This window comes from Serinus canaria, chromosome 1 (genome assembly GCF_022539315.1).
Source record: "Serinus canaria isolate serCan28SL12 chromosome 1, serCan2020, whole genome shotgun sequence".
Taxonomy (NCBI): domain Eukaryota; kingdom Metazoa; phylum Chordata; class Aves; order Passeriformes; family Fringillidae; genus Serinus; species Serinus canaria.
This window is the reverse complement of record NC_066313.1, coordinates 386,566-411,939: the sequence shown is the minus strand read 5'-3', so window position 1 is coordinate 411,939 and position 25,374 is coordinate 386,566. Positions and strand designations below refer to the sequence as shown.

At 53.5% G+C, this 25,374-nt stretch overlaps 1 protein-coding gene across 1 annotated transcript in view; it reads right to left on the bottom strand.

Annotated features, from left to right (window-relative positions):
• Positions 1-14,234: 14,234 nt before the first annotated feature.
• Positions 14,235-25,374, bottom strand: part of LOC115484817 (uncharacterized) — a 32,890-nt gene continuing 21,750 nt past the window's right edge. The window contains exon 2 of the mRNA XM_030233955.2: positions 14,235-15,003. The gene's annotated coding sequence lies outside the window, so the exon portion shown is untranslated. The remainder of the gene's footprint in view (positions 15,004-25,374) is intronic.

Here is a 25,374-nt window from a genome sequence, read left to right as displayed (position 1 = left end):
CACAGCCTGAATTCTTCCCTCCCTCACTACCCCTCCAGCAGGGAGGACAGATCCCTGGGGATAACCATCCAAGGCACCTGCAGGCTGTGTCCTAGCTCTCGGCTTGTTACTCTGCTTTTGCTCTGGTAATTTCCATCCATTTGGGCTGGAGTTTCTAAAAAGAGCAATAAACCCCCATTTCCCCATCCCCTCCCCTGTGCTCTTTAAGAACACAGTTGAAAGGGACAGCCTTGCCAGGGAGGATGAAAGAGAGGCAGTTTGGAAAGGCTGCTCCCACCGAGCCCAGGGAATATGAAAGGGCTGGCAGCAGCGAGGGAGCAGCAGGAGCAGTGTCTGATGCAGAGCAAGGGGCAGGCAGGTAGGAGGGCTGCAGAGAAATGGAGCAAAGGAAGGGGCAGCAGCAGCAAAATCCACCCTGTGCCGTGTGCCAGGCTCTCCCCAGAGGAGCTGTCCCCTGCAGACAGCCTGAAACAGAATTTACAGAGCTCTGAAGGGTACAGCTTGGGCACCAGCCAGGAATTGCACTGGGGGGGTTAACAGGAGCTAATCCAGCTGGGCCAGGACTCATGGACTTCCTGGAACTGGAGCACTGGATGTTTTCATGCAGCACTTTGTGGTACCAGGGGTCACAGACCTGGAGGCAGAGCGGTGCCTTTAGGGCTGGTGAGAATTGCACAGGGTCAGGAGCAGGAATTAGAACTGGAGGGAAGGACCCAAAGCACTCGCAGAGCCAAGAGCTCCTTAGAGCCCAGCACAGCTCCCATTCCTCTGGAAAAAGAGCAGAGCTGAAGCTTTTAAATCACCCTCAGTGTGTTCAGCTCAACCAGATCTCCCCCTGGAGTGCTCCTGGCCACTGCTGCAGCCAGACCCAGAGGTTTCTCCTGCTTTGCTGCTGGTTTTCCAGGGGATAGGGATGGTCCCAGGTGGATTCTGAGGCTGTTTACAGGGGCCAGCAAAACATGACTCAAAACCCACTGGATGTTTCTCCTAAAACTCACTGGAGCTGCCTCTGGCAATGTGAAATCTGCTCCCAGGAAATGCTTACTGAGGAGACATGGTTTGCAGCCACAAGACAAAGAGTTGCTGAGGCTGGGACTGAGGCAGAGCTGTGGGTGCTATCCAGCCCCCAGGCTGGGGAAGAGGAAGGCAACCAACCCATAGCTGTTACACTGAATTCAGGAAAACCTGGGAAGTTCCCAGAGGAACTCTGCAAAGACAAGCCAAGGCATCACTGAAACGCTACCAATTAAAACCACAATTCCCAGAAACTGGAGGTTTCCAGGGATCTCAGAAGGGGAAAACAGAGCAAGCAGGCAGATCCAGACCCAGCCCAGCGCTGGTCCCTGGAAAGATGCTGAAGAGGGGACTCATCCACGTGCAGGCAGTGGGATGGGGGAGTCATGGACTATCTCACAGCAAACACTTCATTTCTCCTTCAGGCAGGCCCCTGTCCCACCTGGGCAAGCTTCCTTCCCGACTGAAGGAAGGGTTTTGACCCTGTCCCTCCTTGCTCCCACAAACCAATTATCAGCCAGATGGAATTATGCAGAGAAGAGAAAAAGAGGAGGAAAACCAGGCTTAATTGGAAAGCTTCAGCTGCAGGAGCTGCAGGTAGTTTGCTGCCTGCCCAAAAGGATTTATCTACAAGAATCTCACCAGGGTCTGTCCTGTCTCTAGGACTAATCAATATTTTAATTAATTACTTGGACGATGAGAGAAACAGGAGCTAATAAAATTTCTGCTTACGGTCCTGAGTGTTTTGGACTGGAATCCAAATCCTTCAGAGCAGATTGGAGAGATGGTGTGAAATGGAAAACAGAGGGATTTACAAGAGCAAAACAGTGGTGCAGGGGAAGGAGGGCTGGGGTGCAAAGTTTGCCCTGGGAGAAAGGGGATGTGGCAGCAGCTCCTAATGGAGCAGGGATTTTTGGGTTCATATTGTCCCTTTAAATTAAATTGGCATTCACCACAGTCCTCTGGCTGTCCTGTGAGGGGAAGATAGGACCCCTTGCACTTGGAGGCATAAAATTATCTCCTCATGCTGCTGAACTGAGTAAGTTTCCTGCTTATTGCCAAGTGCATCTCCTCCAGTTGAGCCCTCTCGAAGGTCCAAGCAAACAGAGCAGAGTAAATCAGGAATTATCTCCTCTGCTTTGAGACAGGTTGAGTAATGATTACTCCTGAAATATGGAATTCATCTTTGGGGCTTAATGGACTTGCAGTGGAGCTGCAGGAGCTAGCTGCTGAGGGCTCTGAAGTGCTTGTGGCCAGGGAAGAGCATCCTTTATCCTGCAGAGGTGATGAGAGCTGGAGCTGCTCCCCAGCCCCAGCCCAGCCTCATCTGGTGCTTCCAGGCTGCTGAAGGACAGGAGTGCTTTCACACAGCACTGATAAAGGATTCTAATCCCTCTCCCCTCACTTTTCAAATGGGAATGGCACTTGCTAAAGAGAGCAGAACCTGAGGTGGTTCCAAGCTCTGCACACCGGTGCAACCTTCTGAGCAAACTCGGGAAAAAATAACTTTCCCTGGGAAAACTTGCTATTGGATTCTTCTTGCTCTCACCCCTGCTGTGAGAAAAGACTTCCCTTTCCACCCTCCCCATCTCCTGTCTGTCCCAGTGCCATGACCTAATCACCCACTGGGCACTCAGCGTGTCCAAACTGCACTGAATGTGTCCATTGCAAATGAAGCTTCGGCTCTCTGTGCTCATCTTTCTTTTCTCCCCACAGTTTCTGATTTCTTGGGACTGCAGGAGTGCTCTGGAGCACGGGCTGGGCACCAATAATGAGATGTCCCAAACCTATGGCCCTTCCCTATGAGAGATGGGAATTGCATGTGTGTGAGAGCAGTGCAGGAACAGCAAATCCAGGAGGATGGGGGTGGCATGCTGAGAAATGGAGACACTGTTGGTGATAATCAAACTGGGAACAGTGGGGAAACTCAGTTCCCAGCGTGCCTGATGGGGTACAGCCCCCACAGCCCCAGGACAGGATAGATCCATGAGGATCAGCCCCAGAGGAAGGAGATGGCAGCAGCTGTGCCGGACTCACAAAAGCCAAATTAAGATTTTAAGGCAAAAGGCACAAGCTACACACCCCTTTCCAACAGCTATTTGTTATTGCAAACAAAGAAAGATGGAAAGGCCTGGATATTTTGGAGGCCTGGCACCATTCCTGGGATGGTCCTGAGCAGACTGAGGCACACTGGCCTTGGCAGAACTGTGGGCAGCAGAGGGGGACTGGGGGAAATCCAGGGGCAAGAGCCTGGAGTGCAGCTGGGCTAAAGGAAGAGTCCCTTTCCTATCCCAAGGGTCTCACACTGAATCTTGCTGCATTGCTCTCTCACACCTGGAGCAGAAGGGGCACAGCCCACTGTCCCCTCCAGCAGGGAGGTGACACCTCCAGCTGTCCCAGGGCTGGGCTCACCTGGCCTGAGGATGTTCAGGCACACAAGGCTTTCTCTGGGCCCTGCTGGCATGTCAGGCAAGCCCAAAGGAAGTCACAGCTTTCCAGTTTCCAGGCAACTGGGGTTGAAAAAAAAAAGGCTGTGGTTAACAGCTGGAATGTCGATCCCTGAAGTCCCAGCTGCAAAGTTTCCTGCATTTCTCATTCCTCAGGGGAGCCGTTGCAGAGGATGCTGTGGGAACACAGGATGCAGGAGGGAGCAGTGCCTAAAAAACAGTGGCAGTCCGTGGCAGCTCAAGCTGGGTGCCTGTGCAGGGAGCAGCATCCCAAAGGAGTAACCCTGATCCCCGGGGCAGCCTCCACCACCTAGTGGGACCCTCCCCTCCTTTAGTCAAAGCCATGAGCCCTTGTCCTGTCACTCCTACAAACCCTGTCCCCACTTCCCCTGGTGGCTGACTGCAGCAGTGAGAGCCCCTCACCAGGGCCCTGCTCCTGTCCCCACGCTGTCCCTGGATGTCTCCCTGCTCCCTGCAGGGCACTTGGAGCTGTGCCCCGTGCTGCTGACCCCAGCAGGCTCCAGCAGAGCTGGTGGGGACAGGAGGGAGCCTGCAGGTGGTGTGGCTGTCACAGCTGGGATGGATGGGCCGAGCACTGCTGATCCTCTGCAGGGCATAAATCAAGCCAAGAGAAATGGGAACCTTCCAGGGAAACCAGAGGAGGGTGGGGAATAGTACCAATGTCACCGAGGAGCTCAGGGGACACTGGCTGGGGAGCAGGGACCCTTCTCCTCTCCAGAGCCCAGCTCCTGCTCACCAGGACTTCACCAGCTTTGGGAAGAGCTGCTGGAGAAGCTTGGAAAGGACTTTTGGACTGTGCCTCCTCCCTGCTCTTCAGCCAGGCTCCCGAGGGCTCTGTCACACAGCCCTCAGCAAGTGGCCTCCGTGCCCTCACATTCCTCTGGCTGCTGTGGTGTGGGGCAGAGAGAGCTCTGGGGCTTTGATTCTGAGATTAACAAATGATAATTCCACTTCCACGCTTCTCCTCCACAAAGGGAAGGAGCGAGGTGCAGGATTCCTACCTTCTGAGGGGGAAAAATAAAAAAAAAAAAGTTAAAAAAAGAAGAAATGAGATGCTTCTGTGGTGGCTGCAAGTGCTGGCTCCCCTGGGAATCAGCTCCTTCCCAGTCACACAGAAACATCTCGGGAAGCATTTGGGGCTGAGGCTGCTCCTGGGGGCAGCTGCTCTCTGCCATCCAGCTCCCCTCAGACTCCTCCAGACACAGCAATAACAAGTGAACTCAAAGTCCTGGAGCCAGGAATAAATCATGACACGGGTGACACTTGTAATTGAGAGTTTCTTAATTGCTGTGTTTGATTAAAGAGAGCTGCCGGCTTTGTGCATAAAAGGCAGAGACTCCAGAAACCCAGGGTAGGAAGAAAAGAGGATGAGAAGATGATGGGAACAGAAAAAGGCGAGATCAAGGAGAAGAAAGGCTCAGGAGAAATCTTGTTGGAGTGCCAGAGATAAGGGAGACAAAAATAGAACGAGTGGTTTCACTTGTGACTACATCCGTGTTTATTTCTGCCCTTTTGGGGCAGAAATGCAGGGATTTGTGCTCTCCTGGTGTGAAATGCAGCAGCTATTTAGCACCACAAAGCACCAAAGATAAAGGCAGCATATCAAAAAGAACTAAAACCGACTGGGAAATTGCTTTTTTTGTTGCTGTTGTTGAAATAAGCCCGGGGAAATAGGAAAACCTTCCATTAGAACTTTGGTGGCTGCTCTGCCAGGAGGGCCCTGCTCCAAGAAGCCAGGAGCTGTGAGTGCCAGGGGTGGCTCCTGCCTCTGCAGCTCCTCCAGGGCCAGGGACTCATCCCTGTGCCTCCCAGGGCATTGGGGGACTCTCCTGCCCAGGCTGTCCTCCAGGGATATTCCTGACCTCGGCAAGTGGCTCCGGGGGAAATCCAAAACATTGATGCCAGGGAGACAGCAAGCACAGAGGAAAGAGCAAGAGGAATGGGGAAAGATTCCCTTTCTGGAGGGGAAATTCCTTCCTGGGCTGTTGCTCCTTCCTGTGAGGTTTTTTGCCAGCCCAGGTGGGCGAAGCTCAGGGAGCAGAGAGGGTCCAGCTTTAGGAAGGGCACAGGATATGTGCACTCTTCTCAGCCTCTCCTTTCCTCTGGCCCGTCATTTTCCTCATTTCCAAAGGAATTACACAGGGCAGCAGCCTGGCTCTGTCCTGGCTGGATGGGTGTGGATGGGAATGGATGCTTAAAGGCTGCAGGGGTGAGCCTGGGTAAATCCTCCATCCTGCACAGCTTTTCTCCAGCTCAGATGACTTTTTTGTCTTTCTATGGAGTCCTTAGCACCAACCTCATTGCTCCCCAGGTGGAAGCTGCAGGTTTGGTGACACTGCAGGAATAAAAATACTCATTTCCTCCCACTTCCATTGCTGTCCTGGCTCCAGCCAGCTCTGAGCAGGTCTGCTCTGAGTGACAATAATATCTCTGCTCTGGGCTAGGGGGAGGAGAGGAGAAGGAGAAATCCTGGTGCAGCAGAGGGCTGCAGGGAGCTGGTGCTGGGCACTGGGCCATGCTGGGGCAGGCCAGCTCTGACACCTGGGATTTCCACAAAGAAATGCACCAACAGTGCCAGCTGCAGCCAAAATCTTCAGCAGCCCCCTGAGAGGCTGCCTTGCCCTGACTGATTGATACAAGGGCTTTCAAGGTACCCTCAGTGCACTACAAAAGCTTCACCTGGGAGGAAATGTGGAAATTTGACCCTAAGAAATCTTTGCCTTGAGCTAAAACAGCCTGAAGAGTGTAAAATTTGGGGTACTCTGTAAATAGCTTTTTCCCCCCTTCCCTTTAAAAACCCTTCAAATACACAATATGGTTTTAATGACAAACAGCTCCCCAGTAATAATCTGCAGCACAGGCTCATGAAACTTCCAGACTCATTAATTTAGAGAATCATCACCTAAAAAAAAAACCCTGGGGTTTGGTGATTTCTGAAGATTTCCTTTGTGAGCAGAGAGTCAAACTGAGCTGCTTTGTTCCCACAGCTCCCAACTGCTTCCCACTGACGGGATTTTTTTCCCCTGCATCACTTGTGTCTGTCTTTCCTTAAGCTTTGACAAATGTGAGGGCTGCTGGCACAGACAAATGGTGCATCACACCCCTGGAAAGCTCAGAGCATCTTTATTTTGTCCCTCCTGTCACAGGTCCTCAGCCTCCCTTCCTGTGACAGCAGTGTCCCCAGGAGTTTCAGGGCTGGGGTTGGAGATCCATGGGTCCATGATCCTTCTGGGAAACAGCACAGTGCCCGGGAGCAGCATCCTCCTGGCCTTTCCACACCTCAAGGGCCTTGAGAAAGGTGGGGACAGACATTTGGGTACATCCTGTAGTGAGAGGACAAGGGGGGAAGGATTTGAACAAGAAGAGGGATGATTCAGGATGAATCAGACCAGATAAGAGGATTTTCATGCTGAGGGTGCCCAGAGAGGTGGTGGTTGCCCCTGGATCCCTGGAAAACGTTCAAGGAGAGGCTGGACAGCCTCTGAGCAGCCTGATCCATGGGAAGGTGTCCCTGCCCGTGGCTGAGCTCTCCCGGGTCCCAGAGCAGGCTGTGACTCCAGGATTCCTGCAAGCTGCAGTGCAGGGGCTGTACCTCCCTGTGCCATCCCCCAGGCTGTGTTTGCCCTCTCCAGGTGTGCCCAGACCCCTGGGTGATCTCTGCAGGGCTGGCACCCAGAACAGTGGCACTGCTCCCCTTACAGCCAGGGCTGCACTGCTGGGTCGGGTTTCAGCATCTCAAGGACAGCCCAAGGGAGCTCAGGTGACAGCAGTGACAGTGATCAGGGGCCAGGAGAGCAGGAGCTATGGAAGCAGTCGGTGTCGTTTGACAGGAGACAATGGCAGTGTTCAATTATGCAAAAGGTCATTGCCAAGGGGGAGCAGGGAGCTTCCAGGCATGGCCTGAAATTACAGCAAGGCTGGGACAGCACCTCCAGCTCCCAGCACACAGCCCGGGGCCGAGCAGGGACACAGAGAGGCAGGGGCTGGGCCAGCCACCAGCCAGGAGGGGTTTCATGGCACTGACCCATTTTTTGGGGTGCTCTGCTGTGAGCGAGCAGCTCAGGGGCCCTGGGGAATCCCCATCAAAGGTGTTGGTTCTTGGTATAAAGCTGGAAAACGCAGCTGAGCAAAGCTCAGTGGCAAGGGTGACTGGCACTGCCCACGGGGTGGGACACTCCAGGGGAAATCCAGCTGGGATCCATTCAGAAGGGCTTGCACAGAAGGGTAAGGAGCACCACCCTGCTGGGGGAGCCCCTCACTGCCCAAACTCCTGATGGAGCTGAGCTGGGGCCAGCTCCAGCCTTGGCCTCGGACTTGGACAGGGATTTCTGCCCAAATGAATTAACTACGGGGATTAATTAGTGCTAATTCAGAGCCTCAGCAAGGATCTGGTGGGCACAGAGGGTCTCTCTCCCCTGGGCAAGGAAGGATCTCTTAGTCCTGGGTAAGGAATCTCAAGCCCTGGGAGATGTCCCTGCTGAGCAGGAGAGCTCCAGAAGGCTCCCAGGTCCTCACATCTATGGGATGAAGCAGCTGGACTGTGGACAAATTGCATCCCATGGGAAAAGCCAGCCTGAGTCTCCTGGTACCCAGAGCTGTCTTTGTTCCTGGCAAAGAAAAAGGTAAAGGTTTATTATTGGTGAAGGAGTCCTGGAAAAGCCCTGGGATTTGTGTTATTCACCTGATCTGTGTTCCAAGCTCTCACACCCCATTCCCCCCGGGCCACTCTCCTGCTTTGGGGGATTCCTGGAGGAATTATTGGCTCAGGCCCAGCTGAAGCCTCCAGGTCCCTTAGAGCCAGACTGCTGCTGGTTTGAGGGGTGCAGAGCTCAGACACCGAGCTCTCTGGTGCTCCCCAGCCTTGCTTTGGGCTGGGCTGGTCCCCCTGACCCCAGACTGGGCTGCCCTGTGCTGGCTGGGAGCAGCCAGGAGCTGGAACACCCCACACCTCTGGGATCCCCATCTGGGGGAGTGCTGAGGGGAAAAAGCTGCCCAGTGAGAGGAATGAGGGTTTGTCTTTCCAAACCAACTCGGGGGCTGCTGGAAGGTGAAACCAGCCCTGGGAGAGAAAAGGAACAACGGGAAGGGTTCCACTGATTGGTGAATGGAAAAGAGATTTGCTTTTACAAATAAACTTTGGGATGGCTGATAAAGGAAATTGGACAGTGAAAGATGAAAGAAACAATGGGGAAGGAGAACCCCTAAATTCAGTAAGAATTAATAATGGAAAGGGAGGGTTGTACATTAGAGGGGAATCTCTGGGATCAGGTGTTCTGGGAAGTCTGAACCTCTCAGGTACCTCAGAAATGGGGAAAGAGAGAAGAGAAATGAGGGAAATTGGGATAAAAGGGAGGCTGCATCCTCCAAAAATGTGAGAGACCCCAGGGGAATGCCCCATGGCCTCTCCCTTTATTGGAATAAAGAAAAAGGACTCCTCTGTCTCCTTTTTGGACATAAACCTCTGGCGTTTGTGGATTAATTTTCCTCACCCCAGGAGCAGGGAGCTTCTGTCAGCTGGAGCTGCACTCCTTGGAAAATAATTCTGCAGTGATGGATCTGCTCCTGCTCCAGGCTCTGAGAGAGCAGGGAGATAAATGGGACAGGCTGCGGGGAAGAGTGATGGGAATGATCCAGGAGCTGGAGAAGCTGGAGAAGTGTGAGAGATGGAGGCAGCAAAGGTTAAGAGGCTGCTGAGCTGCTCCCTGTGCTTGCCAGTGAGAACTCCTGAGGGGAAGGGATCTCAAATGCTCCTTGAGCCGGAGCTCAGGAGCTCACAGAGCCTTTGGACAGCGCTCCCAGGCCCAGGTGGGACTCTTGGGGGTGTCCTGTGCAGGGCCAGGACACCCCAGGGTGATGTGGAGAGGACCTGGCTGGCTCAGGCTGATTTATTATTTTATCATATGTATCATATTCAAAGAAAACGCTATTTTAAAACCATGCTAAAGGAACAGAGAAAGGAGACACCAGAAGGCTGGAATGGAATGGAATGGAATGGAATGGAATGGAATGGAATGGAATGGAATGGAATGATAATGAAACCTTGTGAGTGCTCACAGCCTCGACACAGGTGGCTGTCGTTGTTCATCAAGTAAAAACAATTCACCTGCTGGGTAAACAATTCTCCAAATCTCCTCTCAGGGTGCTTTGGGCCAGCACCAAAGCTGGAAGCTACAACAATAGAAATGCTCCCTGGAGGAGGGATCTCCATGAGGGAATCCAGGGGAATGGCACAGACAGCAGCAGGATGTGGGGCAGGACCTCACTCCTGCTGCAGGAGCCTGGGGGGCCTGGGGTGGGGCAGGAGCCTGGCAGAGGGCAGAGCTGGGGGAAATTTCCCAACCAGCTTCTGACTGTCCATTAAAATGGAGATAAAACCCAAAAAAAGTCATTAGCAGTTCAGCAGAGGGTCAGAAAGCAGGTTATTGACTTGCTTTCTCACAGCTCCAAAACCCTCTTAAGAATAGAGCACTTTAGATTAATTGGGGGGAAAATGGATTGGAAAGTTGCAATTAAGTTGATGTCATAATTTTGGGGGGGAAAAAAACAGGTGTTCTGCTACAGCTGTAGTTCTCTCCCTGGCTTTAATTGGCATCCCAGTCCCAGCAGTCTGTATTGATTAAATGCTGTCCATAAAAAAAAAAAAAAAATCATTAGCATTGTTTTGAAAGGTACAAACATTTTGAAGGAAAAAGAAAAAAAAAAAAGATTAAAAACCAGAAAAACTTGGACACTTTTTTTTCTTTAACCTTTCAGAAGTTCGGGGTAATTGTCTCAGCCCTGTGAGGAGCGAGCAGGATGCTTAATTGCACAGCCCCGGGAGGAGCTGGCAGTGCCCCCCAGCCACACCCGGTGACACCGGGGATGTCATTAGCAGGTTTCTATTGAGTGCTCAGCGGCACGGGGGGCACGGCTGAGGCAGCACTGCTGGGAACGAGCATTTCTGCAGGGCACCCAACCAGGATTCCCCCTGGAAGGAAGCACAGCCCTCCCTAAATCCTTTGGATCTTCCTCTTAACCGCCCTGCTTGAGAGGGTTTGTCTTGGGATCACAGGGGTTTTGGAGCCTAAATCATTCCCTTGGCAGCAAAATCCTTGATTCCCAAAATCACTGCCATGGCAGGGACACCTCCCACTGTGCCAGACTGCTCCGAGCCCCAGTGTCCAGCCTGGTCTTGGGCACTGCCAGGGATCCAGGGGCAGCCCCAGCACCCTGAGGAACCCATGTCAGTGCCTCAGCACCCTCACAGGGAGAGGTTTTCCAGCCTGGGTAAATCCTGGCTTTCCTGCACCTCTCTGCACAGGCAGCAGCTGGCCAGCACCAACCAGCTGGAGTTCCTGAGCAAGTGTCTGACAGCACCACTGGGTGCTCCAGAGGAAAGCAGGTTTGGTCTCTGTGCCCCTGCCTGGTTCTCACCAGCTGTGCTGGCACCAGGACAGTTCTCTGGGGTCCTGAGGGGTCCTGGGGCTCAGGGCACAGAGGAGCTCGGGGCACTGGGGGCGAAAGGAAGAGAAACTGAGTGCCTGCCCTTCTGATAATGTCTCTGCTTGATTGCAGCCAAAATGCATTTAGATTAGAGGAGTGGATTTGGAAGTGTGGACCCTGATAACTTCAGGCTGGCAAAGGGCAATTCCCTTTGCCTGCCCTGAGCTTTCCCAAGGAGGGCTTCTGCTGGAATTGCCCATCTCAGCAATGCCACCACTTCTTCTTGGCTGTCCATACCCTTCAAACCTCTCTGCACAGGCTGCAGAGTCTCCTTTGCCATCACTCACTTGGGCTTCTCATATTTAACTCCTTTAATCTCCCACCAATAAATCACTGCCTCCCAGCCCTTCATCATTCTCAGCGCTGCTCCCGAGCCCCTCGGGGATGCTGACACCCATCAGGCACTCAGGTAATTAATGGATGGCAGATCCCTGCCAGGGCCCAGCTGCACTCCTGGAAGAGAGCCTGGGAAGAGCAAAGGAAAGGGAAGGTGGGCTGTGGGTGCTGGATGCAGAGCAGGGGCTGGGCAGTGAGAGGAAGAGAAGGAAGGGCAGGATCCCAGAGGCTGCAGGGGTGGATATGGGCTCTCTGGGCCCCATAAATCACACTCAGACCTGCCAGGCTGAGGGAGCACAGCCATCTTCTGGGGGGCAGCAGCTCTATCACCACTCAGACTGGATGCCTGAGCACACTTCCCCTTCCATAACCCATCCGTGCAGTGATTCCCCTGCTCCAAGGCACAGCCACCTCCTCCTCCCCCAGAAAGAGAGGAGGCAGCTCAAAGCAGGGCTGGGGAATGATGAGTGGGTGTCACCTCTCTCTGCAGGGTCAGGAAAGGGGTGAGGACACTGGAATGGACACTGCTGAGAGGAAGATTTATTAACCTCTTGTTCCCTTTTTTTTTTGGCACTCTCTAAGTCACCAACATGCTTCAGAGGAGAAGAGTTGCAGGTGCTGATAGCATCTGACTCCTCTGATTTGCTGAAAGCTGCTGGGGAAAGGAAGCAGAGATAAAGGGAGCCTGTTCATGCTGCTGTCCCATGGGGATGGGTCCTCTGGGGACACCACCAGACACAGAGCATTCCCACAGAAGGTTTCCCAGAGAATTTGAGGCTGCTCTGGCCTTGGAAGCATTCCAGGCCAGGCTGGCTGTGGCTTGGAGCAGCCTGGGGCAGTGGAAGGTGTCCCTGTCCATGGCAGGGGTGGCACTGGGTGGGCTTTAACCTCCAACCCCCACCTTTCTGGAGGGCTCATTAAGGAGAATTTCCTGTACTTTGGGGGAGAGCAGCAGGCTCCTTCCTGAGTAACAAAACCCCACGTGGCTGTGCAAACCTGCCAGCGTCTCCTGGTGTCCCTGTAAGATTCCCACTGCCATCCCTAGCTGTGTCCCTGTCAGATTCCCATTCCCATCCCATCCCTCTGAGGAGCAGGGCAGAGGAAGGAGTCCATGCAGGTGTTATCCATGTGGGTAAGGATGGAGACCTTGCACTGGACAGCTCTGCAGGCGTGGAGCTTGTCTGCTGCGTGGGCTCGAGCCAGCACTCACCATCAACTTGAGAGACACTGTAGGGAGCACTTGTGCTGCTTTCTGGTAAAAGGGAGGGGGAGATGTCCTCAGATAACTGCAGCCAAGAGGAGACTTTGTGGAGAGGTCAAGGACGGGGGTTTGTGGAAAGTGAAGGCATCCACAGAGGCTGAGGAGGTGTGAGCAAGGATGCAAGGCAAGAACAGCCAGAAAACCATTACAGCACACAGGACAGGGCTGTGACAGGGCTTTGGGGACCTCTGGTACTTCTGAACACGGTGCAAGGACTTTGCCTTCAATATTTAAGCAGAAAGCCAAGGATGTTTAGGAGCACCTCTTGTGCTTGGCTCTGCTTGCTCCCCCCTCTCTGCAGCTCGCTCTCAGGGCACCAAGTCCAGTGAAATAAAAGGGAAATCCAGCCTCAGCAACCTGATATTCAGCAGGAAAATAACCCTAAGGGGGTCTGGCGCCCTCAGATGTTCTCTGGGTCAGCAGTGGTGGGGTCAGGGCCAGGAGGGCTCTGCTGGAACCTCCCTTGGGCAAAGGCTGTGTCCTCACCCCCACAGTGAGCAAAGAGAGGGGCTTGGCAAGGCAAGGGTGGCACGTCAGCAGCACGCCTGCCCTCCCATCCATCTTCCCTGGCCTCAGAAAACAAACAGCAGAGCAAATATTGCCTCCCTGTCAGACCTGGCCGGGGCTGTGCTCCTGTTTGCCTTGTGCTTTTCCAGGAGTGATGTCCCGTGACATCCAGGACACTGACAGAGAACAGGACAGGCCTGGGGCAGAGGGAGGGGTCCTGGCAGGGATAAACAGGGCACCTCAGCTGCAGGGAGGCAAGGAAGGAATAATTATCCATCCTGCAGAGGGCAAGGGCTGCGGTGGGAACATGGCTGGAGGCAGCCATTCCCAGAGATTCCCACTCACAGCTCCAGATTGATGGGCCTGCTCTGTCTGCCCATGGGAACACTCAGCACCACAGCCTTAACACCGGGCTCCCAAACCCCTCCCAGCCTCACAAGGGAGCACCATTTCCCACACAAAGTGCTGGTGTTTCCCAACCCTGAGCCCAGTATCTCCTTTCTCTGTGTGGAGATCCTCTGGGCAGCAGGATCTGCTGTGGAAACGCTCCCGTCCTGGCAGGATCCCAGTGTCCAGGGGGAACTGGCGAGACTGGCAGCTGTGCTGTCCTTGAGCCCGTTTTTGTCACCACAGACCCGAGAAATGTGTCCAAGCCAGACACACAGGGCCCTTCCCCCTGTCCCCAGAGTGTCTGGCCAGGACAAACCTCCCTGGCTGCTGTCACCGAGGGGAGCAGCAGCTCTGCTCTTTGTGTTTGACAGAGGCTGTGTGACATCCCAGCTCCTGAACCCCGGGCTGCTGCAGCCACAGCTGGCTCTCTGCTGCTCTGGGGGCAGGCTTGGCTCCTGCCCCAAGCAGGAGAGCCCTGGCTTTGTAGGGATGCCTGCTCTCCCCAGGGAAAAGACAAGAGGAAGAGATTTACTCAGGTATCACAACCCCCATCCCTGTCTTCATCCTTCCTCTTGTCTTGTCCCTGTGCTCCCCACGTCCTGGGCAAGCCCCTCTGCTCCTGGGGTGTCTGGATTCTCCAGAGCCCCTCAGCCAGCACCAGGAGCTGCTGCTCTGTGGTGCTGTTCACAGGGGTCCCAGGACGAGGGGAGAGACAAGAACCTTGACTCCACGTTTCAGAAGGCTGATTTATTATTTTATCATATGTATCGTATTCAGAGAAAATGCTATTTTAAAACCATGCTAAACCAATAGAGAAAGGAGACACCAGAAGGCTGGAATGGAATGGAATGGAATGGAATGGAATGGAATGGAATGGAATGGAATGGAAAGGAATGATAATGAAACCTTGTGACTGCTCACAGCCTCGACACAGCTGGCTGTCATTGGTCATCAAGTAAAAACAATTCACCTGCTGGGTAAACAATTCTCCAAATCGCATTCCAAAGCAGCAAAACATGGAGAAGCTGAAACTTCCCAGCTTCTCAGGAGAAAAGATCCTGGTGAGAAGGATTTTTATAAAATATGTCAGTGACTGTTGGGAGGAGGAGCTGGCAGGTGAGGTGTGCCAGCGCTCAGCCCACCCTCACCTTGTGCAAAACAACCCCCCGAGCTCTGCCAAGCCTTTCCCAGCCGGGCTCCAGCCTTGGCCTGCATTTCCTCCCCATTTCCCACGTCGGAGCAGCATCCTCACCCCCGGCTGATGGAGCACAGCGCTGCGCCTCGGAGAAGGTGGCTTAATCCTTATCAGCCGAGGAGAATTCCATCAAAGGAGCGGCAGTGGGGAAATGGAAATGCGGAGATGCATAATTCATGGCAGAGAGGGCGCGTTTAATAGGTGTGCTCAGCGGCAGCCCGGCTCAACACCTTGTTCTCCGTGCGGGGATGATGTCAGGTCACTCGGGATTAGCTCTTTGTTCTCCGGGGCTCCATCTGCCATCCCGAGCTCCTGCAGGATGAGCTCCGTGCCCGCAGCCGCTCGCAGCCCTGCTCGGTGGCAGAGAGAAAAGGGCTTATTTACACATAAATGAGGAAGGAAATGTCCACGACGGATCCCAGGCTGCCAGGACTTATTGGCAATTTCCTTCCCTACTTTGCAAAGGCCGAGATAACCCTCGGTGTCTCCTGCCAGGGCAGGAACCTGAACCTACCTGATCCCATCACAGCTTTGTCATAAATCAACAGCTTTAATATAAATAAACAGCTTTGTTATAAACAGCTTTAGTTTGGGTCTGGGATGTGAACCTGAGCCCACCTGATCCCACCACAGGAACAGCTTTGGTTTGGGTCTGGGATGTGCACAGAGGTCCCGGCGCTGCCCTTGCCCTGGGCTGAAGGGGCAGAGAAGATTTCCTGCACAGGAAAGTTCTAATTCCCACCAGGGCTTCCCAGTTCCCTCTCTGGGGTTCCTAAACAGCCGCTGCCATTCCAGAAGTGCAGAGGGCTCCTTGTGCTCAGCCCAGAGATGGGACACAAAGGTGGGATCGGGAGGTGGGAGCCGGGCAAGGTGAGGATCCCTGGGAAGTGGGTGAGCCCCAGGAAATGCAGCTCCCAGGGCAGTGATCCCTGCCAGTCCTGCACAGGAGCCCCAGCACTGCTCCTTTGGGGTGTCTGTCCTGCATCAGGGAAGGCACACACTCCCTGTTTGGCGGGAATAGCGGGGAATATGGGAAGGATGAAGAACCCAGTCTGGCATCCTCCTCCAACTCCCACTGGAAATTCCAAAATAGCCTTCCAGGTTCTTCCCAAGCCATCCGAGGGAGGGGGTTTTCTCCTTCCCCTGCTCAGATTCCAGCCAAAGGCAGACTGATGACAAATCCCTGGGGTGGGAAGGGGAGGACCCAGCACTGCATCACCACAGCGCTGCTCCCTGCAGACACATTCTCTGCATGGGAAAACAGAACTTTCTATTTCATTTCTATTTCTATTTCTATTTCTATTTCTATTTCTATTTCTATTTCTATTTCTATTTCTATTTCTATTTTTTAATTCTTTAATTTTTTAATCTTTGTTTTCCTATTTCTATTTATTTTTTCTTTTTTTCTTTTTTTTTCATATTTTTTCTTTCTTCCTTTCCTTTTTCTTTATCCTTTTCTTTATCTTCTCTTTCTTTATCCTTTCCATCTCTCTTTTCTTTTTCTCTTTCTTTTGCCCTTTCTACTTTTCAGCTTTCTTTTTCTCTTTCTTGCCCTCTTTGTCCCACAGGATGTTTAATTCCTCGGGCAGTTCCTGAGGTCAGCTCTTGCCGAGGGCTGGAGAGCCCTCTGCTGTCCGCCCAGCCCTGCCCGCTCTGTCCCTGCCGGAGCCACTCTCATCTTCTCTGGGCCCTCAGAACCATCCTGGGCTTTCACCTCCAGCCCACACCTTTCTAGTGGGCTCATCAAGGAGAATTCCTGTACTTTGGGGAGAGCAGCAGGCAGCCATTGCCTCTGGAAAGGAGGAATGCTTCCCTACCCTCACCTTGCTCCATCCCCCAGCTCTTCCACGGCTCAGATTCCTCCTCCAAAGTCAACACCCAGCTCAGGACTCTCCATTTTTCCCTGCGAGAGACAACCTTAGAAATTATAAATGAATAATTAACGCAGTGTTTATCTATGGCATAGCAAATGTGTAAAAAATGCTCCTGTCACGTGGAGAGGTGCTAGATTGGATCATCATCCACACGATTCCCAGCACAAAGGTGGCAATTTCCTCCCAGTTACCACATGGATCACTTCAGTTTGGTTATGCACGCACAGAAAGCCCCCAGGAGCCTTCCTGCTGGGGCCCTACCAGTGCTGCCACAACTCCTCAGCAAGAGAGGCCATGGCCAGCTGGAATGCAGGGAAAATCTGGCTGGATTCAATAATTCATCTCCATATAAAACGGGCCTGAGTGGGGAAAGGGAGGATTAAACACCAAGTGGTCCCCAGAGCCAAGATTACTCGCTGGTGCTGGCGGCGGTGCCTCAGACAGGAGGGGCCTTTTCCTGTTTGCTTTATTAGTTGTGCATAAAAGCCTCGTTAGCCCATCCTGCTGGCCATCCATTATTGATGTGGGACAGCTCCTTTGGAGTGACTGCGGCTCCTTCCTCCGGCCTCCTTTGGCTGCGGGACTTTCTGTCCCTCCTTGGGCTTGGGGTGTGTCCTGAGAGGCACAGGACAGGACAGAAACCCTCCACCCCCACGGCCAGGGCTCTTCCAGACCCCCATGCCCCCTGCACCAGCAGAAGGGTGGCAGGAAGGATGCTGAGACCACCCATGAGGCTCCCTGACCCCTCCACTCCCCCACACCAGCTCCAGGCAGGCTGCAGCACGTGGGCTCCTAAAGAGACACTCTGGAAAAGGAAATATTCACTTTCTGGGGTGAATAGCAGGGCTTCCTGTCCTTCCCAGCTAGATATGAAGTAGTCCTTCAGTTTTATTTGATATTTGTTGAAGGGGGAGCAAGGCAGAGCCTCTGGCTGGGGGGATTCTCCCAGACAGATGGCCAGCCTGCAGCAGAGTGTTCCCAGAGGCAAAATCCTCCCTGGCCCATCCCTGGAGCCCAGGTGTCTCCATCTCAGCCTCACTGACTGCTGGGGGCAGCGATGGGGGCAGGAAAGGGATCCCCCATGGCAGCAGGGACAGCTCTGATCCCTGGGGATCCACCTGTGCCACACCTGGGGCTGGGAGGCCCCTCCCGTGTTGGGCCACCTTTTCTGAGCCTGCAGAGCCAGCCAGGCTGGGCTGAACGGGGCAATTCCATCCCTCCTGCCCCTGCCCTGGCCTGGATCACAGCCTGAGTGACAGCCAGGCATGTCCCACTGCTCCCAGGTACAGGCAGCCCCTTCTCCAGCCTCGCACCTCATCCAGGCTCCTGCAGGTGCTGCCTGGGGCACGACACCCCCGTGCTGCTGGAGGCCAGCTCCCACCTTCCTCCTCCTCCTCCTCCTCCTCCTCCTCCTGGCCCTGCTTTCCATCAGCCTGCCTCTGCCCACCCCGAGGTGCATTTCACATTGGTGATAACTCTTGGAGCTGGAGTGGTGAGGGATATTCCTCCTCCCCTAGGAGGCCCCGAGTACTTTTCTTAAGGAAAAACTGAGCACCTTGAGATTTCTGGGGCTCTGCCCTGGTTCAGATGCCCCCAGGGCAGTGCCCAGTGCTGGAGCCGGGCTGTGGAGAGCAGGGGAGCCAGAGGAAAAGGGTGAGCACCGTGTTTTGCCTCCTCTGAGCCTTGCTGCTGAGCATTCCAAGCCTAGCAGGAGTGAGGATGCTCCCGTTTGCTGCCCTGGATCGCCGTGCCGAGGTGGCTGGACACTGGGTGTGGAAACGGAGAGCCCTGCTAATGTGACAAGAATTAATGAAACAGAGCCAGACTTTCATATAATTAAAACCAGTAATTGCTGGAAAGATGGCTCATGCAAAACGACGGGCTGGGGGTGGGCAGGGTTGATTAAAACTGGTGACTGGCTACAAATGATTAGATTAAAATCAATTAACTGTAGAATTGCTGTCTGGCATATGGAAGGATAATTCAGTTACGTAACCGACAGCGGGATTTGCACTCTGCAAATGTTGTTTCAGTACATCAGACCGAGCTTAGGCAACCTGGTTATTTAACAGGACGCGCTTGCGATTCCTGGTTCCGAGGGTGGGATCTGGCGGCGGGACGCGAGGCAGAGCCCGCAGCCCGGGGCTGCTCTCTCTCCCTGGGTAAAGAGCAAGAACGGCTGCCACCCCCTGCTCTGCCCTGGTTATTTGTAAACAGGAGCTCTTTTCATTACTCTTTTAAAGACTGGCTGGATTAAGGAAGCATTAGTGGAATTCGGCGCTCGGCATCCTCCCGAGAGCCCGCTGGTGGCGGTGCCCATTAGCGCTAATGCAGCCGCATTAGCACATTGAAAGGATTCCTGTGTTACAGCATCCCTGGCGGCTCCAGCTCCTCTGCCTTCCTAAGCCTCGGGAAAAGCTGCGGGAAGCCCTGCGGAGGGACAGCAAGGAGCTGCTGGCTGCAAAGTGACCCTGCAGCCCCCTCTGCTCTAGGCTGTGGGGTTTAATAATCCCTGCAGCGCCTGTGCCTCTGCTCCTGTCCCAGCTCCGAGGCTCCTCTGAGCAGCCAGCTCTGGGAAGAAGCCTGGGAGTAGCAGGGCAGTGCTGGCAGGCCAGAGGCATTGCACTTGGACAGGCTCGAGGTCCTGCCGAGATCCTGGGCTGCCTTATCTCCCACACAGCTGCACTGAAGATTCACCCTCTTCTTACACAGCTTGGCTTTCAACACACATTTGGTCTGTCCCCAGCTCCTCTGTGGCCAGGGAAAAAGCACTCTGCCATCGTGACACCCCTGTCACCAACACCGGGGCAGAGCAGCTTCCCTGCAGGAACTATTCCAGGCCAGCTTGGACGGGGCTTGGAGCACCTGGGACAGTGGAAGTGTCCCTGCCCATGGCAGGGGTGGCACTGGGTGGCTTTAAGGTCCCTCCTGCCCCAAACCATTCCCTGACTCTCCTCCTGGTGAGCTACCCTGCAAGCCCACGTTGTTCCCAAGGCCTGGATCTGCACCCCAGGAGTGACTCCCACAGCTTTGGGGTGGTGCAGAAAGAGGTTCCAGTGGTGCAGGGAACTTGGCCCAGCTGCACTGGTGTCCTCTAGAGGGGACAGCTCTTGGTTCTACCGGCTGCAGAGAAGCTGGCAGTGGTCTCAGGGATGGGCCATTGTCCTGCCAGGGATGGCAGTGGGCTTCCCCCACTCCTTTCTCAGAGAACCTCTCCTGGAATTGCTCTGGAAATCTCCCACACCAGCCAAAATAGGTGTGCTTTCTCTAGAAGAGGCAGAAGTAGATTTAGGTCAAAAATTACTATGTATAGAGCAGAGAAGCCTCTCCTGAGCCATCTGCCATGCACCAAAGCCAAACTCCACTTAGAGCCTGATGAGGCTTTAAAAAATATATAAAAACCTGACTGGCTTCCATTCAGGGCTTTCAGACCACTTCTGCTCTTTATGGGGCTGTCCAGACATGGCTCCACTAAGCTGCTGTCCATCATAAATAAGCTCTTGGTTCTTGCTGTCAAGGAGAAGATTAACCCTACTTCTGCCTCTACTCCAGGAAAGAGCTCCTTGGAAGAGCCCTCATGTCCAGCCCCAGCTCTGCCAGGCTTATGGAGCACATCTTCCATTTTCTGCTGCTTCCAATGGTGCTGGGAGGAACCTCCACACACAGTGAGAAAATACTTTATTCAATTAACCTGCCCTGGTAATCTCCATGGAGATCCTGCTTCTCTTCCCTTTCTCTGCTCCTGTGCTTGCTGATTCTGGATTGATGCAAAACCCCTCTTTTCCTTGCTCTCTGCTTTCCCTGCTTCACCCACAGCCCATCTATGATTTCCAGATCCTAGCCAGGATCTTTTTTCCTGCTTCTGTTTCTCCCCTCCACAGCCAGCAGAAATGCAGAGGCCTCTGGATGCCTTTTGCAGACATGGCACAGGGGTATCCCCATGCAGGGCCGAGTTTTTGCTGCATAAATCCCTTCCACTTCCGTGGCAGGGCTGCAAATCACCAACCAGCCAGGCTTCAGGATGGAGTCCCTTTCATCGTGGAGAGATGAGTAATCATTTCCCTTCCTGAAGGAGATGCAGCAGATTTATTGTCCTGACTCAGCCCCCAAGTTTGTGTGAAGGAGAAAGGTCAGCACAGAGTTTACAAACTCCGTCAATATTCCTGCCCTAGGAGGTTTTCCTCTCCCTGACAAAGTGGTTCAGCAATGCTGGTTGCTTGTTTGATGCCTTTAATAAAGGCAGAAGGACACTGATATTTTGCTGATATTTCACTCATCTGCAGTGGATCAAGCAGCAATCCACTCCACAGAAATCATGGCTGATGCTGGAAAATCGCTCCATTCTCTCCAGCCCTGGGGTCACACCCAACCCCAGATGAGGACAAAAGCTTCTCTGAATTCCTATTTCAAAATATTCTCAAAACATCTGTCCAGAAGCCAAATAATCTTGTTCTGGTTGTGATTTAAAGAGGGCAGGTCTGCTTTGGGACTTTTTAAGCTATTATCACATGCTTAAATTAAAACTCCAAGCAGAAGTCCCAAAAGGGGAAATGAACCGCTCCATTCCAACTTTACAAGAACAGCTTGCTCTGGGGATTTTTCAATGAGTTTTCAAAATTAAACATATCTGTGAAACATCTCTTGTTGAGTGAACCCTTGGCCCATTCCACATCAACATCACATGTGGAAAGAGCTCTGATGTCCAAGCCATTCCCTGTGTCCTGTCCCTCCATCCCCTGTCCCCAGTCCCTCTCCAGCTCTCCTGGAGCCCCTTCAGGCCCTGGAGGAGCTCTGAGCTCTCCCTGGAGCTGCTCCTCTCCAGGTGAGCACCCCCAGCTCTCCCAGCCTGGCTCCAGCCCTGGAGCAGCTCTGGAGCCTCCTCTGGGCTCTCTCCAGCAGCTCCAGGTGCTGCTGCTGTGTCCCCAGGGCTGTGGCAGCTCTGCAGGTGGGGTCTCACCTGGGCTCAGGGGTAGGATCCCCCCTTCCTGCTGCCCAGGCTGGGGGATCAGCCCAGGGCACGGGGCATGTCCAGTTTTTCACCCACCAGCTCCCCCAAATCCTTCTTGGCGGGGCTGCTCTCAAACTGCTCATCCCCCAGCCTGGGCTGATCCCGATATTTAGCATCCCTTTGCTGTCAGGTCACTTTGGAGCACACTCTTTATTTATAGGCTTGGAAAAACAAGCACCTGACCCTTCCTGGTGTGTGACGTTTGCTCCTGCTCCTCGGGCAGCTCCACCTGGAAGGCTCAGCCCAGGAGAAGCACACCCCTCTCCAGATGGTGAGCTGCTGTCAGCCCAAAGGGGGGAATCACAGCTGAGATGGAGACACAAACTGGCATGTGGGAAGGCAAACAGCAGAAATCTTTGTGATGGCTGAGCTCTGTCTCTCCCCGTGAGCAGCAGCCTGGTGATCTCCTGTCAGAAACCAGCCCCTGCTGAACCTAACTGCACACCTGATCCCACACCCTTGGAACAAGGATGCTGTGTCCAGCTCTGGATCCTCAGCACAGCAGGGCCAGGAGCTCCTGGAGCCCAGCAAGGGCCTGGAGCATCCCTGTGCCCAGGAAAGGCTGAGGGAGCTGGGGCTGCTCAGCCTGGAGAGGAGCCCCAAGGAGAGGGGGCTCAGCCCTGCCTGGCCCTGTGTCCCTGGGTGTCCCTGGGTGTCCCAGGGGCTGGGCCCATCGAGTTCCACTGCTCAGGAGGCACAACTCCTGCCCTGGGCAGTGCCCAGCCCTGAGCAGAGCCCAGAGAGGTGTGGATCTCCTCCCTGGGGATATTCCAGACCCCTCTGGACACATTCCTGTGCCCTGAGCTCTGGGATGGCCCTGCTGGAGCAGGGAGGTGGCACCAGTGACCCACTATGATTCCTTCCAGCCTGACCCATCCAGGAATTCTGTGATTCCATGAACTGTAAGAGCCTCTCCCTCATTCCAGCTGTCTGGGAGCTCGCAGGATGGGAGGCACTGGTCAGAGAGGGGTCCCAGTTCAGTGCCACCCAACCCCAGCTCTCCTCTCTCAGGAGGGACAGGCGCTTTTTTGGGGGGGAGAACAACTCCCCGCCACGGTGACTCAGCCACCCTTATGTTCCACTTCTTATTTACACTCCCCAGTGGTGATGCCATGGCACTTAATGGCTCACAAGGCCCCATTTCATCTTCTAAATATACATCCCACGGTGCTGCCTGGGCTCCCTTCGTTATATCACGGGCTGACTGCAGGCATCACTCATGGCTGTGATAAACACAAACTGCCCTGATATCATTTCCCAGGCTGTGAAGAGCCTGATCTCAGCTGTGCTGGAGCCAGATGGAAGAGGGAGTTTGGAATAGAGACTTACACTCTGTTAAATGTATGTGACATTTAATTATGACTGCGAGAGCTTCCCTCTCATCCAGGCTAACATGAGGCTGAATTCTGCAAATAACAGGAAAAGCCCAGATAATTCCAGCCCTGCTGTTGCAGCCCCAGCCTGGGGACTCGCTGGTGCATTCTGCAGCACAGCCCTGTTCCTGGAGGATTTATTATCTCAAATGCTGCATCACACAAACACGAGGAGCTGCTCAGGTTCGGAAATAACCTGCCTGAATCCCTAATGAGGGCACTGAGTTTTGCAGCCCTGGCAGGAGCTGGTGCACAGGTGTCCAGCTGGTCTCTGGTTATTTCTGCTGCTGCTGCAGAGCTGAGGAGCAGCTCGGGGGACCCGACCCCATCCTGTGCAGGTGCTGCAGGGACACTCAGGGAGGTCCCAGAGGGCTGGAGAAGCACCTGCAGCCAGCTGGAGCTACCAGGAGGCAGTTTGGGTCATTGGTGGTGGGTCACAGATCCTGGGAACCCAGCTGCTCCTGGGGCTTCAGGATGGATCACAGCTCCACACCCAGGAGAGGAGTGAGGACAGGACAAGGGTGTGCCTGCACTGAGGTTCCTGCAGAAAAGTGAGGAAACAATTGGGAGAAAACTCTGAGGATGTGCCCAGAAATTCATCCAGGCCTGCCACCTGCCAGGCCAAGCTGAGCCTGGCTTTCCATGGAATGGAGAGCAGGGATAGACAATAAAGGGGCTTAACCCAAGGAGGAGCAGCCCGTGGTGCTTTGGCAGGAGTGTGTGCTCAGGGAAAGGCTGGCTAATCAAAAGGAACAAGCAGATGAAAATCCTGTTGATGACTTCCTGTTGTGTCCCAATATCCTTGGTGAAATCAAGGTCTTTTCTCCTCTTTTTATTTTTTCTTTCTCCAGCAAGTGGAAAGTACAAATATCAGTAAACAGGAGCCCATTTAACACCAGACTTTCAGCAATGGCTAAGCCTCCATCCAGCTCTTAAATTCTGATAATGATCTGCTCCCCAAAGGCCTGCTTTCCAAAATAATACAGCCCTTTTCTCCAATAAAGCACAGCCTTTAGGCAGCTTTAGGGGTGGTGGGGACAGAAATAGGACCCATTTGTCTCATGCCTGGAGGGATATTTCTTTTCTGGCAAATGAAAGTCAGGAAGGCAGTGTGTGAAAATACAATTTTCCTGCATGTGGGCAGCTCTCCCTTCCCAGGCAACACCCCCACACTTCCCGGCCCAGTGCTTGGATGACAAACTGTCTGGAGCACTTTTGGAGCAGGTACAACGTTGTATTTATGCAGAGCTGGGCCAGGATGGGTTTCTCCACAGTTCTAGGCAGAGTTCCTGGTATCACAGGAGGGTTTTGGTTGAAAAAGACCTCAAAGCTCATTTCAGTCCCACCCCTGCCAGGGGCAGGGACACCTTCCACTACCCCAGGCTGCTCCAGCAGCTCCACCTCCTTCTGCTGCTGGTCCCAGGGCTGGAAAAGTTGTCCTGGAGGAGCTTTTTCCCATGCACAAGGCCATTACAAGCCTCCTGTTCCCAAAAGTGTCCCATGCCAGGCAAGTCCCCGAGTGCAGGATAAGATTTCTCTGACTGTAGGTTTTGATTCCCCCCTGGAGTAAGAAAACTCCCCCATCCCCATCTGACTGGCACACGCTGGCAGATCAGAACAATAGCCAAAGTCAGAAATAAATGGGCTGAATAATTCAGTGGGCTCTGGAACACGGGAATGGCAGAGAGCATCGTCAGGAATAGGAAAGCACAGCTAATAAAAGCAAGAGACAGAGGGAAATTTATTAAACATTTTTCAGACAAGAACATTTTGCCGCTCGCAGAAAAAAATATTAAGCTGGAAATGAGGGAAATTTTGTTCACAGATGGGCTCTTTGATAGGAACTATATAAAAAGCTGAAGAAACATTTGATTAAAGATTGGGAGAGGAAAGCTTTCCGAAAAACAAGCAAGCTTAATTTCAATTTTCTGAGGGCCAGATCCATTCCTTTGGGTCCTGCCTGTGGAAGGAAGCCCGGGTCTGGTGACTTTTGGGGTGCAATGAATTCCTCCCCCCTGACCCTGGAGCCTCAGTCCCATCTGGCACGGGGGTTTCAGCTCAGTCCCTCGGTGATTTTGGAGCCCTTCTGATGCTTTCTGGCACTTTGCAGAAAGCATCTGCACCCAGGGGGCAGAGCACTGCTGTCCCCTGGGTGCAAACTTGTCGAGGACTTGTTAACAGGAAAATCCCTCATTAAGTGCAAGGAACATGGAGATCCTTTTGAAGGGCCGGGGGATTTACTGGCAGACACAGCTCTGCCTTGCAGCAAAGTTTCTCCATGTCTCTGTGAGATGTTACCCCCACTTCTCCCCCTCCTTGTCCTTTTCTCACCCACAACCCTTCCTCTGAACCTGCAAGTCTCTAAATTTACTTCCAGTTCCTGCTCTCACATCAGAACGGGCCATTTCTATCACTCTTGCCCTCCCTGTTTGCAAACCCCACGGCTGGTGACATTTAAAAACTAAA